This window comes from Pelobates fuscus, chromosome 4 (genome assembly GCF_036172605.1).
Source record: "Pelobates fuscus isolate aPelFus1 chromosome 4, aPelFus1.pri, whole genome shotgun sequence".
Classification (NCBI taxonomy): Eukaryota; Metazoa; Chordata; class Amphibia; order Anura; family Pelobatidae; genus Pelobates; species Pelobates fuscus.
The window spans coordinates 175,784,550-175,803,034 of record NC_086320.1 but is presented as its reverse complement, the minus strand read 5'-3'; the positions used below and the strand labels follow the sequence as shown (position 1 = coordinate 175,803,034).

The window sequence follows — 18,485 nt, the reverse complement described above, 5'->3', positions numbered from 1 at the left end:
AGAAGTCCCCTCACTACTGAAGAGAAAAATCGAAGACGTCAATTAAACCTATGCATGTATTGTGCCTCTCAAGTTCATTTAGTCTCTGATTGTCCTTCATTGAAACGGATAAAAGGCAGAAGGCAGTCTCATGCCTCTTCCATCCTAAGTGTACTTCCCTCTACAGCAAATACTCAAATGTCCCCTATCGTTCTTGTATTACAGTGGGACAATAAAAGAATTATAACCAAGGCTGTTATCGATTCCGGTGCAAATGGAGTATTCATCGACTCAGCCTTTGTAACAAAGAATAAAATTCCTTGTGTTCGTAAAAGAACTTCTGTACCTGTTAAAGTGATTGACGGGTCCCTCATCTCATCGGGACCAATACTTCATGAATCCATCCCTCTAAAAGTAACCATCAATCATACTCATACGGAAAGTCTTATATTTGATGTTATCTCATCACCACTTTTTCCTATTATATTAGGGATCAACTGGTTAAGGAACCACCCTTAACCAGTTAGGGATCAACTGGTTAAGGAACCCTCAAATCTCATGGTTTCCTTTCTCTCTCACCTTTAACTCACATTATTGTAAAGAAACATGTTTACAGCAAATTCCAATTCTTCAGTCTACGAAAGAACCAGCTAAAACCTCATGTTGTTCTGACACCGAACTGGAGTCTCCTCCTCCTACAGTCATTGGTGAATTAAAGAGAAAGTTTACAACAGCTCCTATCCTTCAACTTCCAAATCCTTCATATCCTTATGTCCTTGAAACGGATGCTTCGGAATTTGCAATTGGAGCTGTCCTTTCTCAACACAAAACTCCTCAAGAACCTCCTTTGCCTAAAGTCATTGGAATCTTATCTTCTCTTATTGACGACATTAAAGGTCTCAGTGAAGATGCTCTTGAACTTCCTAAATCAATGAAATTATCCAAGAAAAACGGTCTCTACTATTTTAAAGACCGGATTTATGTACCTCCCTCTTTCAGAATTAAAGTACTTGAATTTATTCATGATTCTCCTCTGGCAGGTCATCCAGGTATGAAAAGGACCCTTGAATTGTCTAAAAGATACTGTTGGTGGCCTTGTCAAGACCAAACTATCGAATCTTATGTCAAATCTTGTTCTGTATGCCAAAGATCCAATCAATTGTCCTTGTTGAAGCCTCATCATCCTGATCCTTTCCAAAGAAATGTCACTACTTCTCCTGATCCCATATTGGTCCAGGGTGAAGAAGAATACGAAATTCAAAGTATACTGGATTCAAGGATCCATCGTGGCTCCTTACAATACCTCATCAGATGGAAAGGATATGGTGTTGATGAAGATACATGGGAAAACTCCTCTGTTGTTCATGCTAATAAATTGATTTCCAAATTTCACAAGCATAAACCTTCTAAGCCAAATCAATAGCACCCAGAGGTTGCTCATTAGAGAGGGGGTACTGTAATGCCTTAACTATGGTATCCTCTTACTTCCTGGTTCCACGGAGCCTAGCCACACCCCTGTATGACACGGTCTGCCTATTTAATCTGACTGCACCAGCTGATCAAGGCTGGATTATTGAACTACGTTCCTTACTCACAACCCGGCTACAACTTCGTTGTGAAAGCCTCTGCTACCAGACCGGACTGAAAGACTCTGCAAAGTTCCCTTCACCTCTCCTCATCCACGACTAAAGATTAAACACTCTTCATACGCCTCTGAGGAGATCTCGGGAACCAGTGTTCTATATGCCGGAAGCTAAGTAAAACCAATGTGATAAGAGTTGCATCTAAAAGCTGTTATTACCTGTCTCCAAAAGTCCTTCGGTAAAAACAATCCCGTTACAGCTAACTTCAACTCATACTTCATATCAGTTATCTGCATCTGTCTTGCTTCAGTTAAAGTATGGAACAGCTATTGTAATTACTTATCACCTAAACCGTTGATTCTACTAAGAGACTCTTTATTGATTCAGAGTCTGCAATTTACTATCGTTTACTCCTTAAAGCTACAGTGCCTGTAATTGTGGACTTCAGTTATCATTTACTACTTAAAGCTACAGTGCCTGTAATTGTGGACTTCAGTTATCATTTACTACTTAAAGCTACAGTGCCTGTAATTGTGGACTTCAGTTATCATTTACTACTTAAAGCTACAGTGCCTGTAATTGTGGACTTCAGTTATCATTTACTACTTAAAGCTACAGTGCTTATAATTGTGGACTTCAGTTATCATTTATTACTTAAAACTACAGTACCTGTAAATTGGAATTAAAGTCAATACCTTTTACTTTTTATAATAAATATTCAAACTATACGAAATCTGCAGTTGTGTTCCTTCATAACAAATGTTTAGACGTGACATATGGAAACTCTGTGGCATTAAGCCAATGGCCTATGCGAAAGGTTTAATGGTACGCTGAAACAGATGCTCCGCACATTTGGAGAGGCCCATAGAGACTGGGAAAGGTTCCTACCCCATTTACTGTTCGCGTACAGAGAAGTACCCCAAGAGTCCACAGGGTTTTCCCCGTTTGAACTGCTGTTCGGGAGGAGGGTACGGGGCCCGCTAGACTTAATTCGGGAGCACTGGGAGGGGGAGAGTAGTCCCGATGGGACCCCTATTGTATCTTACGTGCTGGAGTTTAGGAATCGACTGGAGGCACCAATCTCCAGGCAGCCCAACAACGCCAGCGCCGCTGGTACAATAGGGGGGCCAGAGACCGCAGCTTTCAAGTAGGACAAAAGGTTTTGATTTTAAAACCAGTCCGCACAGACAAGCTGCAGGCCATCTGGCAGGGCCCATACCAGGTGGTGGAACAGAAGTGTGACACCACCTATGTGATTGGCCCCTGCTCAGGGGTAGGGAAAAGACGCATGCTCCACGTGAACATGCTCAAACCCTACCATGAGAGGATAGAGGATGTGACGGCGATATGCGCCTCTGCCTCGGAGGATCAAGAGAATCTGCCCCTACCCGACCTCTTAGAACCAGAGGCACAGACAGAGCCCTCCAAGGGGGTTCAACTGGGGGAGCGGCTAAGCCCTCAAGAGCGTGCCCAGGTACAAGCGCTGATTGTAGCTAAGGGGGCTACCTTCTCCAATTTGCCTGGGTACACTCCGCTGGCCACCCACCGAGTTGAAACCCAGGGACAGCTACCTATGCGTCAGGCTCCATATCGTGTCCCCGAATCGGTGAGGGCACATATGAAGACTGAGCTGGACGAAATGTTGCAGCTAGGGGTTATCGAGCCCTCCAGCAAGTGCCATATTGGGATGGCAGAGGTGCAGTATTTGGGTCACCGGGTGGGGTGTGGACAGCAGAAACCCGAGCCGGCTAAAATTGAAGCTGTGGCCAAGTGGCCTACCCCCAGGACCAAAACTCAAGTGCCATATTGGGATAGCAGAGGTGCAGTATTTGGGTCACCGGGTGGGGTGTGGACAGCAGAAACCCGAGCCGGCTAAAATTGAAGCTGTGGCCAAGTGGCCTACCCCCAGGACCAAAACTCAAGTGTTAGCATTCCTAGGTACCGCAGGGTACTATAGAAAATTCGTGCCCAATTACAGTGCCCTGGCCAAACCCCTGACTGACTTGACCCGCAAGAACCTTCCCCGACAGGTGGTCTGGGCCCCAGAGTGTGAGCAGGCATTCCAACAACTCAAAACTGCTTTGACTAATGCTCTTGTACTTGCTGCTCCTGATCCAACTAAAAGATTTCTTGTTCACACAGACGCTTCAATGTTTGGATTGGGAGCAGTGCTAAGCCAAGTAGGAGCAGATGGCGGAGAACATCCCGTAGCTTACCTGAGCCGAAAGTTGTTACCCCGGGAAGTAAGCTACGCCGCCATTGAAAAAGAATGCCTGGCCGTGGTGTGGGCCCTCAAAAAGTTGCAACCTTATTTGTATGGACAACCCTTTTCCCTACTCACAGATCACAACCCGTTGGTATGGCTGAACCGTGTGGCTGGGGACAATGCCAGGCTGTTGCGCTGGAGTTTGGCGCTACAGCCCTTTGACTTTACGATCCATTACCGCCCAGGGAAGCAAAACGGTAATGCCGACGGGTTATCTAGACAAACTGAACTTGAAAAATGATCTGTGAGTACTCCCCTGGACATCCCCAAGCCGATCCGTTGGGATCAGACTGTGTATGCCGGCTTGGTTCTGGGGGAGCATTGTGGCAAACCTAGCCACTTCTGGACTGTGATATTTTGAGGTTGTCCATAGGCTGTAAGGGGGGACTGTATCTTCTATTTTGTGTGTGTATTTTATAGAACCGTTCGCATGCTGGCAGCCCTAAGCTACCAGCATGCAAACCCTTCGTTTGACGAATTGCGGCCATCCGGGCCGTTCGCCAACCGAACACGGGCTCCCCAGGTGGACCACACACTTAGAAGGCGTGTGGCGCTCGTTAACCGATTGCAACAATGTTGCAATCGGTAATTAATGGCTCTCCTAGGTGGCCGTCGTTCGACTACCGACCATGCGGCGGTCGGCCATCTTGGATCCTTTGTCTCTCCAGCGGTGTTCGGTCGTCGAGCGCCTGGTACTAAAAACGGCTACTCAATGATACGAACACCGCTGGACTTCCAGAGCGTTCGGGAGTTCCGCTCTCATCACATTGTCTTCCCCATCGGTGTTCGGTAGTTTTAAACCGAACTCGATGGCTAAGTGTATTTTATGCGGCGTTCGGTCAGTTCAGCTGGGAGCTGAGCGGTATTCTCCCAAAAGATGCGCTCAGGTCCCAGCTACCTGCCGAACGTTCGGTCATTCAAATCTGCCGAATAAAATGTAAAAACCGTATTTTAATACAGATTGTCAGTTCTGCTGCACGAGGGGATAATCCACTTAATCGTCCATTTTAGTGGGAGTATCCTTCTCGTGCAGCACAGTCTGTTGGGAAAATTACATTGCATGATGGGAGAAATCCCCTGATTTTACTGTATGGAAACCCCTTGCATGGGGAATGGTATAAATATGCCAGCTGTGAATAAAGCCAGTAGTTGACTCCCAAACTGTGTTTCGTCCGGTTATTGGGAGGATTTGGGGACTTGCCTCACTTTTCAGCGCTGACTGTGGATTTACCTGTGGAACCAGCGGAGATCGAGGATTTTAATATTGCACTCCGCTACAGCCACCTTCATAGGATTGTATAGTTTTTAAACCATTAGTGATCATTATTATTTACCCATGCAAGTGTGATGTCAGAAGCCAATTCAATATGGGGATTTGTTGATTAGCTCCCAGTATTCATACCACTCTACAAGAACAAGCTATTTCAATATACCATCAGCCCAACACGCCTAAGAAAAAGAAATGGCCTGTTAGAAATCTATTACTGTGTTAATATAAAAAAAAAACCAAAAAAAAAACCTGCAACCCCTAATGCACATTATAATTACCCTATGGTTGTCTACTTAATCATTAGACTGATAGTGTATCACAAAACTACATACATTTGTCAAACTGAGAGGTTACACTTGATGGCCAATTTTTTAGATGTACTTCTCTAGTATCCTGTAGGACTCCAGGTACTAAATAAGTAAAGGTGCTGAGAGAGAATGTACCAACAATGGAGTTTGGAACCAAATGAGCAGAGAATAATCAGACATCACAAGAGAGGGGCACCTGTAGGCACTGTAACAATTTCACTTCATTAAAGAGGTTACAGTGTCTAGTCCCCCGGTGCTGTCCTTCTGTTCAGTGTTAAATCAATGTTTTCATACAAATATAATGTTCTAGTACTATCCATCATCAGAGCCACTTGTTAGTGAAGGCTAACGCAACATACCAAAGTGGCGGCCCCAATTTCTGTTGGAGGTGGTGGTGGTGATGGATACCGTGATGAGAATTCTGTTTCCTTCACCACTCACTGCAGACATAGCACTTTTATCTCTGGCCAAGGTGCTACTCGACGCGGAGTATGATAAGCCATTAGAATCGCCGGCAACAGAAGCAGATGTGACATCAGCTGCACTTGATACCACTGGTACAAGTAGTTCACCCACTATCAATGTTACCATCACTGCCACCAACACCACCATCATCAACAGCACCAGTACCAGCATCAGCAGCATTTTTCAATTAGCAATAAGCAACCCAGTGCTAGTGTACAGGTTAGTGTTGCAAAAGTTTGCCATCAATGTCAACCACAAGATAAGATAAGATAAGTTTGCCACGTGTCAACCACAAGATAAAGGGTCAGGGCTAATGTATCTTGCCAAAGCTAATTTTGGGATCAATTTGAGTGCCTCCCAGAAGGCAGAGTGCATATTGTGTGGCAAGGAAGTGAGTAGGGGACGAGTGAATGGTGATTTCACTAGTGATGATATAAAGCATCATTTGCAAAGATACCAGGCAGCTTTGACAGGAACAATTGAACTCCTCATTATCCAGTGAATTAAAAAAGGAAAATAGAATATAAAAATTCCTCTTGCCTTGTTGCTACTGCCATGGTCACTTATTCCCACGTTGACTTACCTATTTATAATTGTTTTACTGATTTGTGAAATATTTTTAATTTTTTTTTTCTAGATTTTATTTACAATGTGCCCCTGGACTACTGCTTGTGCTTTGGAAATTACAAGCCTCTTCCTTTCATTATAATATGCAGTTTGTAGTAGGTCTTTGTTTTTTTAACCAATTCCTCACTGATTTTTCCATGAAAAGCCTTTTTACTTAACTTGTTTTCAGCACTGTGGCTCCTTCGTTGCTAACTGCCTCTTTATTTCCAGCCACCTCATAATTAGTCCAATTATAGAGGAACATCGAGGACCTGATGCACATGCCTGGTGAGTGCTGTGCACCCATTCTGCTACCGCATTGGAATGCATTGAATCAATGTTTTCCTACAGTGGTTGCAGTCACGTGATGAATTAATACTTGGTTATTGCAGGAAGAAGTGCCTCTAGTGGCTATTGGTATGACAGCCATATGAGATGTGTTTAAAGGAACACTATAGGCACCCAGACCATGTCATCTAAATAAATTGGTCTGGGTGCCATGTACTCCTGTTTTAACATTTCATTGTAGGACCCAGTGTCAAGTATAGTGGCATTCAGTAAGGAGTGTAATACCTATATAATCAAGTAAATAATGTTTAAAGGAACACTATAGGCATCTAGACCACTTAATCTAACTAAATTGGTCTGGGTGCCATGTGCCCCCTGTTTTAACCCTGCCTTTCTGCAGGAATGGAAATGCTATCATTGCAGGGTTAACCTGCTTCTAGTGGCTGCCACACTGACAGGCACTAGAGGTGCTTTCACAAATTAGTGGAGTAAACCTTTTTTTGCCACATATTAGTAGAGTAAACCTTTTGCTGCACATGCTCACTAGCCTTCCCATGAAGCAGAGCTGCACCGAGGAGATCGGCGCTGCGAGGGAGAAATGTGTTACATTGCAGGGTTAAACTTACAGGACCACTACAGGCCATTTGATTGAGATGAAGTGTCATGGACTTTAGTGGCCTTTTAAGCTAGGGAATATTGTAGCTGCTTTGCATGTCAGCACAGTTATAGACATTAGGCGCCATTTTTTCTACCGTTTTTGCTGTTTGCTTTCCCTGTTTTTTCCAGTACCAAAGCAGCATGATCTAAATTCTACTGGCCCCCAAAAATCCTTCTGCCAAAGTGGTTGTAAAGGAACACATTTTTCTCCCTGAATAAGGCTAGTTTCTGGCTCCTTACCTCAGCTATTATTTTATGAAACCACTCACTGGAACTCCCCATTGTACAGCTGTATACTTAATAAACCCAACAACACTATGTCCAAGACCTTGTTGTACTCTGGCGTCTGTATCAAACTGACCTCTTGGCTCTCAACACTGCTCACAGTAAATGACTAATACAATTCCTTTATACATTGACACACATTCTTGGATAAGTCATCATTTACTCACAAATTGATTATTATAATTATAAATTATTATTAAGGACTTTATTACTATATCTATATCCTTCAAAGCTCTCACTCCGGATAACTCAAGTTACACTTTCAAATACACTGTACTTCCCTCACTGCTCACTCACATGACCTTCTATCTCATTACCAATATCTGCTACAGTGCATCTGTTTGGCCTCTTTACTGTTGAACCTACTCTGACATTCATTACTCAGTTTACTGTAAGTTTTTTTGCTTGTGTGCTTCCATTGTTTACAGGATCCTATGTCATGGTCTGCAATTAACTCAGCAGTAAAAAAAAAACAAAAAACTTTCATTTATTACTTAAGTGATTGTATCCTTCCATTATTACAATTTACAATACAGTCACCACCAAAAACATGAAACCAAGACGATTACTCAGACTGCTTTAGAAAAAATAAACAGACTACATGGTACTCTAAGCAACATGGAAACATTTTAATTTTAGGACCCAGTGTCAAGTATAGCAACATTCGTGGATTGTTTACCAACTCATTCGTCTCCCGAACGAGGACCTCCCCAGTGCCTCATTAGAACGTTCACACCAATTGATCAGAACACTCGCAACCCGAGTGTGAAACCGCAAGGCAAATAATTAATGAGTGCGTCCCTAGGTGGCTGCCATTTCGTTTGGACGATAGCCGCCCAGGGGGAGCGTTCATACCCCGAAAGGAGATGCTTCCCTTGCAGGGATTCACCCAGGGACCTCACAAGCGGACAATGGGCAAAGAAAGACACAGCTGCAAGGCTCTCTGGGGTTGGTGTGGACACTTCTGGGGGCACTGGTTAGGTTGGTGGGCTTTTCGGTGCCTGCAGAGACAAAGGGACCAGCTCTTTTTCCACGGGAGGGCTTTTCTGTGCCTGGGAGACAAAATGACGGTCCATTTTTCATGCGCCTGGACTCCCAGGCACAGAGGCTTCTGGGAAGAAGACCCCCTGGAACCTAGTGAAGGAAACCCTGTGTTTTCAGTAGCGGGCTTTGGGGACAAAGTCCCTTCCCACACTAGGATCCCAGGGAGGGGGAGGATCTTGGGATGTGACCTTGTAGGTCTGTGTGTGTAGCCAATAAAGTTGATGTTGTACCTCTAGGACTGTGTGTTGTCCAGTTGCTGGGGGGAAATGGGTCTCCTTATACTCCAACTGGTTCCCGACTGACTGAAGGGAATTAGGGGAGATAACTACTCTGGTTACCCTGAGTCCGCTACACTGTATCCTCAGGGTCTGGGCTGTACTTTTGTACAATGTCTGAATGTTTGAATGAAAGTGTGTTTTTGTATAGAGTATCTATGTGTGTGAGTGACCATCTATAGTTTGGCACACAGTGAAAGACACAGACACCATTACACACATACAGCCACATGCAGCCATACAAAGTGATATACATACATTGACAGTGCTGGATTTATCACAAGGCTAACAAGGCATTCGCCCTGGGTGGCTTTTTCCACAAGGCCACCGTCAAACATTACGGTAGATGTCATGTTAACCTTGTGTCATGGGGAACCCAAATGCTGGTCAGCTGGCCACTTATGCCCACCTCCTCCCAAGGCAGACAGCCTGTCTATTGTAGCCGGGTGGAAAGGGAGTGCTATCCTCTGTGCTCTTCTTGCTCTGCTCTCTCATGCATCCTGTTCTGATGCAGGAAGTCAGAATATGACGTAACTATGGCCGCGGCAAGGAAGCAGGGCAGGAAGATAACAGCTCTCTTGCAGCCTCCTTTGCGCACCTGTCTGCCTGCCCATCAGCCAAGCCAGCAGCTTCAAGCCCATCAACCACACTGGAACCCAGGGACATCAACCCCACTGGATCCCTTGGAAATAATCCACTCCAGCTCTCACAAAGGTAGAGAAGGCTGGGTGGATTTAAATTAAAAAAACAAACAAAAAATTATAATAATTTGTGAGTTTATGAGAAACTGTGTGTGCGTGTGTCAGTATCAGTGTGTGTCCGTCAGTTAATGTGTGTGGAAAAAAACAAAACAAAAAAATAATAATTAATAACACTTAAATAAATGACAAGGAGATTTATTCCACCTGTGTAGAAACAGCAACCCAACCTCAGGGTCCTCATCAAGCCTTTATCCTAGGTCTGAGTGATTGTGTGCGTCTGTCAGATTGTGTCAAATCAGCGAGGATTTGTCAAATTAGTGAGTGTGTGTATGTCAGTGTGTGTATATCTGAGAGTGTATGCCTGTCAGTGAGGAGGTGTGAAAGTTTGTGTTGGTTAAACAGTGTGTGTGTGCCAATGACTATGTATCTGTCAGTGAGTGTATGTCTGTGTATACACACACACAGTGCATGCATCAGTGAGGGTTGTGTCTGTCAGTCAAAGTGCGTATTTTACTTAAACGTGAAGAAGACAAACAAAAAAAGAGGCGCAGCCTTGACAGGAAGGGGTGGGACATATTTAGATTAGGGGGGTGTCTGAGTTTTGTCATGTCTAGGACAGCACAAATCCAAAATACACCACTGGACACAGATACACATACACACATACAGATACAAACACTGACATGCAGACACACACTCACAGATACAAATACAACAACTCACAGATGCACACATCCTGAAACAAACTGATATACTCAGTCTCATCACCTGTCTGATTTTGAGTATGATCCTCTTTCCTCTATCCTGCCTCACATGCCCCATTGCACAATGATGACCTTGTCTCTCTATCCAGTGCGGTTATCTGGTGCTGTAGTAACTTCCATAGGTGCTAGTGCAGCCACAAAAGGCTGCACCAATCTTCACTCTGCTAACACTGTTGCTTTTCTATAATCACACTGGCTTCTCTGCTGGTAGTTTCACCTCTGCTCCTAACAGACGCTTAGAATATCATGCAGTATATGTTCATACAGCATAAGCTTAGATCTTCCTTGGGAAACAGGGTCAGAACTGATACACACTTCAAAACTGCCAAAAGATCCTAGAGTCTAAGGTGCCAGATATAAGACAGAGTAAAGGTAGACTGAGATAACCCACACCAGAGGGAAACAAGTTCTGGGGTATTGCAGTGGTTGTGTGAGGATGGGAAACTGTACTCTTATTCTCTTAATCCACTCTGCATGAGCAGCAGAGCCTAAATAATACAAGAGTATCAGGAAACCATCAATTTTCAGATCAGTGCATATTCTTTGTCAGTTTAGGGGCATGTCTGATTCCCTAGGATACCATCTAAGTCCTGAAACAGATGAAAATGTAGTATTTTAGTGTGGATTAAGTTAAAATACAGGTACTGTAGCTATCTAAAGCTGTCAGAGCCAACAGGCAGACCGGGCTGGCAAAGTTTAACTCCTTGCAATCTAATCCACCTGCTTTATCCCACACCTTTTCTATTTTTCTAAGTTGCCGGCACCAGCTGGCAGAAAGAGTTCCATGTTAAATACCTCCCAGAGGGCCTTATTTCTTAGGGTCAGTGCTTATTTTGTGACTCCATCCCTCTGTCGTTTTTCTAGCCAGAGAAAAATGCAGACAGTTGAGCAGTGAGACTGCAGGGGCATGATCTATACACTAAATCTGCTTCATAAAGCTAAAGCTGTTTTGGTGACTATAGTGTCCCTTCAAACTCACACAACACTGACCTAGCAATTCTGGTTGCCTGCTTGTCACTTATTTCATGCATTACTATGCCAAGCACTGCTGCATTTAATCAGGAGAAATATGGCGGTGTTTGCCACACTAAAAAAATTCCCGTTGCCAGTACTTCCCTTGATATTGAGCCACTCATTCATGGCACAAGTCTTCTCATCACACTTGTTTTGGGTGTAATGAAATTAGATGAGAACTTGTCATTTGCAGTTTATTTTCCAATTTCCCCTTGGACTCAAGATCATCATGTATTCATAGAAAACTTGCCATTTCATCTGTATAAATCAGCCAATTTAAAAAAAGTCTTACTGCCCAAATAGAAATAAATATTCATTATCAACAACAAAAATAACCAGTCTGTATTAATGTTTTACTTTCAATTACAACGCAGGTACAGGTAGAACATGTTAAATAGCTATATTGCCTAATGATTCAACACCACCTTTTAAAATTGCAGATAGTATTAGTGTGAGGGAGTGATCCACTTTTTGCACAACACATTATAACACCCTTAAGTATTAATAGCACTCCATATTTAGAATAAGAGTTTAACAGAATGAGGGAAGAATGATTTATGACTAACCAAAGAAAACAGACAGAATCTAATCTCTACATTACAGTTTAACCCCTTAATGACACAGCTTTAACCCCTTAAGGACCAAACTTCTGGAATAAAAGGTAATCATGACATGTCACACATGTCATGTGTCCTTAAGGGGTTAAAAGCATGTCTTACCCTTAAGGACAGAAGCCATTTTTGAATTTTTTGCTGTTTGTGTTCAAACACAATTCGCATTTCTGTCATTTATTGCACCAACACATATTATCCCCTTAAGGACACATGATGGAAATATTCCATCATGATTCCCTTTTATTTCTGAAGTTATGTCCGTAAGGGGTTATATACCGTTTTTAGAGGGCAAACATGGCTTTAATTTGATGCCACATATACATACCGTATATACTCGAGTATAAGCCGACCCGAATATAAGCCGAGGCCCCTAATTTTATCCAAAAAAACTGGGAAAACTTATTGACTCGAGTATAAGACTAGGGTGGGAAATGCAGCAGCTACTGGTAAATTTCTAAATAAAATTAGATCCTAAAAAAAATATATTAATTGAATATTTATTTACAGTGTGTGTATAATGAATGCAGTGTGTGCGTATGTGTGTGTGTATGAGTGCAGCGTGTGTGTATGAGTGCAGCGTGTGTGTATGAGTGCAGTGTGTGTGTATGAATGCAGTGTGTGAATGCAGTGTGTGCAGGGCCGGTGCAAGGATATTTGCCTCCGTAAGGAAAAAAATGTTTTGCCGCCCCCTCCCCCCCCCATATGTCCTGACTTCCCCCCCTCCTCCCTCAGTGGTCCTTACCTCCCCACCCCGTGTTCCTTCACCCCCCCCCCCCCAGTGGTCCTGACTCACCCCTCCCCTAGTGGTCCTTACCCTCCCCTCCCCTAGTGGTCCTTACTTCCCCCTCCCCTCCCATAGTGGTCCTTATCCCACCCCCTCCCTCTCATAGTGGTCCTTATCCCCCTTCTCCCTCCCATAGTGTTCCTTATCCCCCCCATCCCTCCCATAGTGGTCCATATACCCCCCCCTCCCTCCCATAGTGGTCCTTATACCCCCCTCCCTCCCATAGTGGTCCTTATCCCACCCCCTCCAATAGTGGTCCTTATACCCCCCCTCCCTCCCATAGTGGTCCTTATACCCCCCTCCCTCCAATAGTGGTCCTTATCCCCCCCTCCCTCCCATAGTGGTCCTTATCCCCCCCTCCCTCCCATAGTGGTCCTTATACCCCCCTCCCTCCCATAGTGGTCCTTATCCCCCCCTCCCTCCCATAGTGGTCCTTATCCCCCCCTCCCTCCCATAGTGGTCCTTATACCCCCCTCCCTCCCATAGTGGTCCTTATACCCCCCTCCCTCCCATAGTGGTCCTTAACCCACCCCATCCCTCCCATAGTGGTCCTTATACCCCCCCCCCCCTCCCATAGTGGTCCTTATACCCCTTTTTTTTGTTATTATTACTTTTTTTTATTATTATTATTTTTTTATTATTATTTCTTATTTTATTTATATATTTTTTTCATCCCCCCTCCCTGCTTGATATATGGCAGGGAGGGGGGCTCTCCTTCCCTGGTGGTCCAGTGGCAGTTCAGTGGGGGGGAGAGGGGGGCTGGCAGAGCTGTAACTTACCTTTCCTGCAGCTCCTGTCAGCTCTCTCCTCCTCTGCGCCGTCCGTTCTGCTCTTCTGTCAGCTCTCGCGAGATTTACACTGGGAGCTGACCGAGGTGCTGACCGGACGGCGCTATTTGGCACTATTCTGTAAAGCAACAATGACATATAAGAGACAAGGCTATTTCAGTTTCTATAGTTAGAATTTTCGTAACTGGATTTGACGGGCCTATGTCTCTAGGTCGATGTATCTATTATTGCTTTAGGAATTCAATATGTACACACTGCACTGGATCCCTTATTAATACAAATACACACATATTGAGGGACGTATTTGCCTTGGGTGGCACTTTCCAGGGAGCAGCAAAAAATGCCACCCACAAATGCCCAGGAAAATACCTTGTTAGCCTGGCGGCTAACTAAAAATTCAGGCAGGCGGTCGACTAACTAAAAATCCATGCAGGCGACGCTAGCGAGGGAGCACTTATTTGTGAGCTCTCTGCTCAGCTCCCTTGCGCACGCCGCAGAGTGATGCCGGGAGCCAGAATATGATGTCATATTCCGGCTCCCAGCATCACTCTGCGGCGCACGAGGGAGCTGAGCAGAGACAGTTCACAAATCAGTGCTACCTCGCCAGTGCCACCCGCATGGATTTTTAGTTATCCGTCTGCCTGCATGGATTGTTAGTTAACCGCACAACCGCCTGCCTTCCTTCCTGTCAGAATGGACCCCAGGAAAATAAATCCACCCAGCACTCCCAGAGGTAGGGAGGCTGAGTGGATTTAAACAAAAACAGAAAAAGTAATTGGTTAATATTTGTGGAGGGGAGGGGGCGCTGTCAGTGTGTGTATGTCTGAGTTTTTGTGTGTGTCTGGCTGTCAGCGTGTATGTAAGTGTGTATGTCTGGCTGTCAGTGTGTGTATGTCTGTCAGTGTGTATGTTAGTGATTGTGTATGTATGACTGTAAGGGTGTATCTAAGTGATTGTGTATGTCTGGCTGTCAGTATGTTGATGTCTGGCTGTCAGCGTGTATCTGCGTGATTGTGTATGTCTGGCTGTCAGTGTGTGTATGTCTGGCTGTCAGTGTGTGTATGTCTGTCAGTGTGTGTGTGTCTGTCAGTGTGTGTGTGTATGTCTGTCAGTGTGTATCTGAGTGATTGGGTATGTCTGGCTGTCAGTGTGTGTATGTATGTCAGTGTGTATCTGAGTGATTGTGTGTGTATGTCTGTCAGTGTGTCTGTCACTGTGTGGCTGTCAGTGAGTGTATGTCAGTGATTGTGTGTATGCCAGTGAGTCAGTGATTTTTTGTGTCAAATCAGTGTGTGTATGTCAGTGTACCTGAGAGAGTGTGTCTGTCAGTCAAAGTGTGTGTTAGTCATTTAACAGGAAGATGTGTGGCATTGACAGGAAGGGGTGGGGCAAATGTAAATTAGCGGGTGCCCAAGGTCCGTCATGCCTAAGGCAGCAGAGATACTAAATGCCTCACTGCACAAATCACATCCCCTACATACACCACATTCCCTAAAAACACACTGCATCCCTTTGCACACACTATACCCCTTATAAATATACACACGCACTACATCCCCTATACCCAGACATGCTATATCCCCCTAACACACTCGCTACATACCCTATACACACATACTACAGTTCCTATACACATAAGCTGACAGAAAAAAAATCTATGAATTACATAAATAAATAAAATTTACTTAACTGAATAAGGCCAAAATAGCTTCCCTAGAGGTCTTTCCCACTTAGACCTTTTTCCTTTTTTCTACACATAAGCTGACGTTTACTGTAATTACAGTACTGATAGTTTTTATTTATTCTTGTAAATGTTTAGTTAAAATATATGAGTACATCTTACATTTCAAAAAAATTGTGTATTTTTTAAGGAAGTGTGTAGGGAGGTTTTGTGAGTCACAGCCAGAAGACGTGTGGAGAGTGATACGTAAACAAAGTGATTTAACTCTTAAATGGCAGAAAATTATGTAGTGAGCATGCAGGGGCATGATCTATACACCAAAACTGCTTCATTAAGTTTAATTGTTTTGATGCTAAGAGTGTCCCTTTAAAGTGGAGGGAAATGAACCTTAAATTACTTTCTTAACTCCTTAAGGACGGCGGGCGTGCTATGCCATCCTTGGGGACCCGGCTCTAAACGCCGGTGGGCGGCATAGCCCGTCCATGCCGTCCTATGCACTTGCTTGCCGGCAATCCCATGCCAGCAATTGCAATGGGGGAGGTGGGGGGGAGACTTACCTGGCATCCCAGTGGGTCCCCAGAGCAGACACATGTTGCAGCTGTTCCCGCATCTAACCTCACAAAACACTGATTCCTGCAGAGCAGGGGCTGTGATCCGGACCATAATGGCTACCAAGCGAAGGGGGACACCGAGACCTGCGAGTAGATACCACAAGTGGATTTCTGGCACCGGTACTGACCTCCCTGATATTGAAGCCTGCAAGCATGGCGGACTTGGAAGAGACTGCTACTCTCCCACCGCCTCAACATACTGCAAAGCACAGCTCAAGCCACTGTTCCCCCCCTATGGACTGGTGGGTGTTATCCCGGTCCCCACCAATCCGCACACTCGCAATCACTGCTGCTGCCTACTATAGCTTGGGTTCCGGGCGCTACGTGACCAGCAACACGGCGGATGCAACGTGCCTATTGGGGCCTACACCCATACACCATCAACACTCAAGCCTTGACCTGATCTTCCAGCTATTCTTGGATAAACTGGAATGACTCCTTGCACAGCCTGCACCGGCAAACGAAGGTACGCCAAGGGAGACGGGGAGGCAGAGGGGAGCGGGCCTGTCCCGGGTAAAACATACCCCCATTCCCCAGTGACGTGCACTTGCCACCCACCCGGGCCGAGGGTCACAGGGAGACTATCCCGGCAGCATCGACCACATTGCCGGAAGCCCGACCGCCGCTGGCGGCGGCAGAACACCGGGGCTTTCTGAGATGCCCAAATGGGAAAAACTCGGCCTCAATGAGCACCCGAGTTTGTGGCACACTGATGCAGACCCAAACCATGGTCTGGGACTGGAGGAAGGCCACGCCTTTTCCGCAACTCACCAGCATCCCATGGACCCCCCAAGCCCCAGCCTCAACAACGCTGCAAGATGGAATCGGCTGACAAAGCGGCTCGAGAACTGAGCCCAGGCACCTGACACCCAGGGAGAACAGCACAGCTACTGCTGAGCTTCACATGACCCACACAAGCGGACATTGACTTTTAGCGATTTTTAGGCGCAACTCACACTGGTGAGCACCCGCTGACATTCCACAATACCTCAGGCTCAAAACCGCTAATTTAGATAACTGTAAATAAGATGTTTTTTCTCCCAATAGGGGTCTTCAACACAGGAGGCAACTAGCCTGTTGATTTAAGCTACGGTAATGGTTACATAACTTCACTTTTGTCTTTAATATGCCTGTTACTCACTTAAAGCATAACACGCCTGACTCTTGATTCTGCCTATAGTTACCCACTAAAAACGCAGTACAATACTGACTCACGGTAATAGCATAACCTACTGTGTCATTCACATTGTACAATGTAAATTTCACCTTCTTGCACTACACCTTAGACTGTGCAGAACTACCAGCTATTTGTTACGCTTTATTACACGTTATAGCTTTTTGAGCTTACCCCACTAAGCATGATTCATGTACACATATTGTTAGCTAATGATACGGTATAATGGTATACAAGCTTCACATTCGTGCAATATGCACGACAGCTCAACATGTTTCCAATCACCCAGCATTCCAGTATGTCTAATTGTACTAGCTTGTTTTAACATTTAGCATGTTTCTTCTGCGATATATTGGTAATGAGGCGAGCGCTGTTTAAGCAATCTTTTAATTTTCCTACACCACAGTTATTTGCACGTGACTAGCTTACTTAATTATTATAAAAAGAGGCAGACAATATTAGGAGAAGATTTATTGTGATGTATTATCCCTATCCTGTATGTATCTTTATCGTCTCCCCTTCTTTATTCTGTATCCTTATAATTATATGCCTCAATAAAAGAAAGAGTGACAAAAAAATCTCAAAAAGTATAAAATATAAATATATATATATATATATATATATATATATATAGCAAAGTACACTTAGAACGAAATATATATATCTATATACATAAATATATATGTATATATCTATATATATTACACAAGATCCAGCGCACTCACCTATCCACTAAACAGCAACTTCAATATTGACAGATTTTATTATTTTTATTTTTTTAAAACACCTAATCTAGGCAAAAATAATGGGGGTTAACAAAGAAACATAGAAAGTGACTGCAGATAATAACCATTCAGCCCATCTAATCTGCCCAATTTTCTAAATACTCCCTAGTCTCTAGCCTTATCTTATAGTTAGGATAGCCTTATGCCTATCCCACGCATGCTTAAACTCCTTTACTGTGTTAACCTCTACCACTTCAGCTGGAAGGCTATTCCATGCATCCACTACCCTCTCAGTAAAGTAATACTTCCTGATATTATTTTTAAACCTTTGCCTCTCTAATTTAAGACTAGGTCCTCTTGTGGTGGTAGTTTTTGATCTTTTAAATATGGTCTCCTCCTTTACTGTGTTGATTCCCTTTATGTATTTAAATGTTTCTATCAAATCCCCCCTGTCTCGTCTTTCCTCCAAGCTATACATGTTAAGACCTTTAACCTTTCCTGGTAAGTTTTATCCTCTGAACTCTCTCTAAAGTATCAATATCCTTCTGAAGATACGGTCTCCAGTACAATGGCATGAACACTTCCCTCTTTCTGCTGCTAATA

General features: G+C 44.2%; 1 protein-coding gene across 1 annotated transcript in view; it reads left to right on the top strand.

Annotated features, from left to right (window-relative positions):
- The window catches only part of LOC134608734 (leukocyte elastase inhibitor-like), a 481,333-nt gene that overhangs the window by 37,393 nt on the left and 425,455 nt on the right, over nucleotides 1-18,485 (top strand). The gene's annotated exons all lie outside the window — the stretch shown is intronic.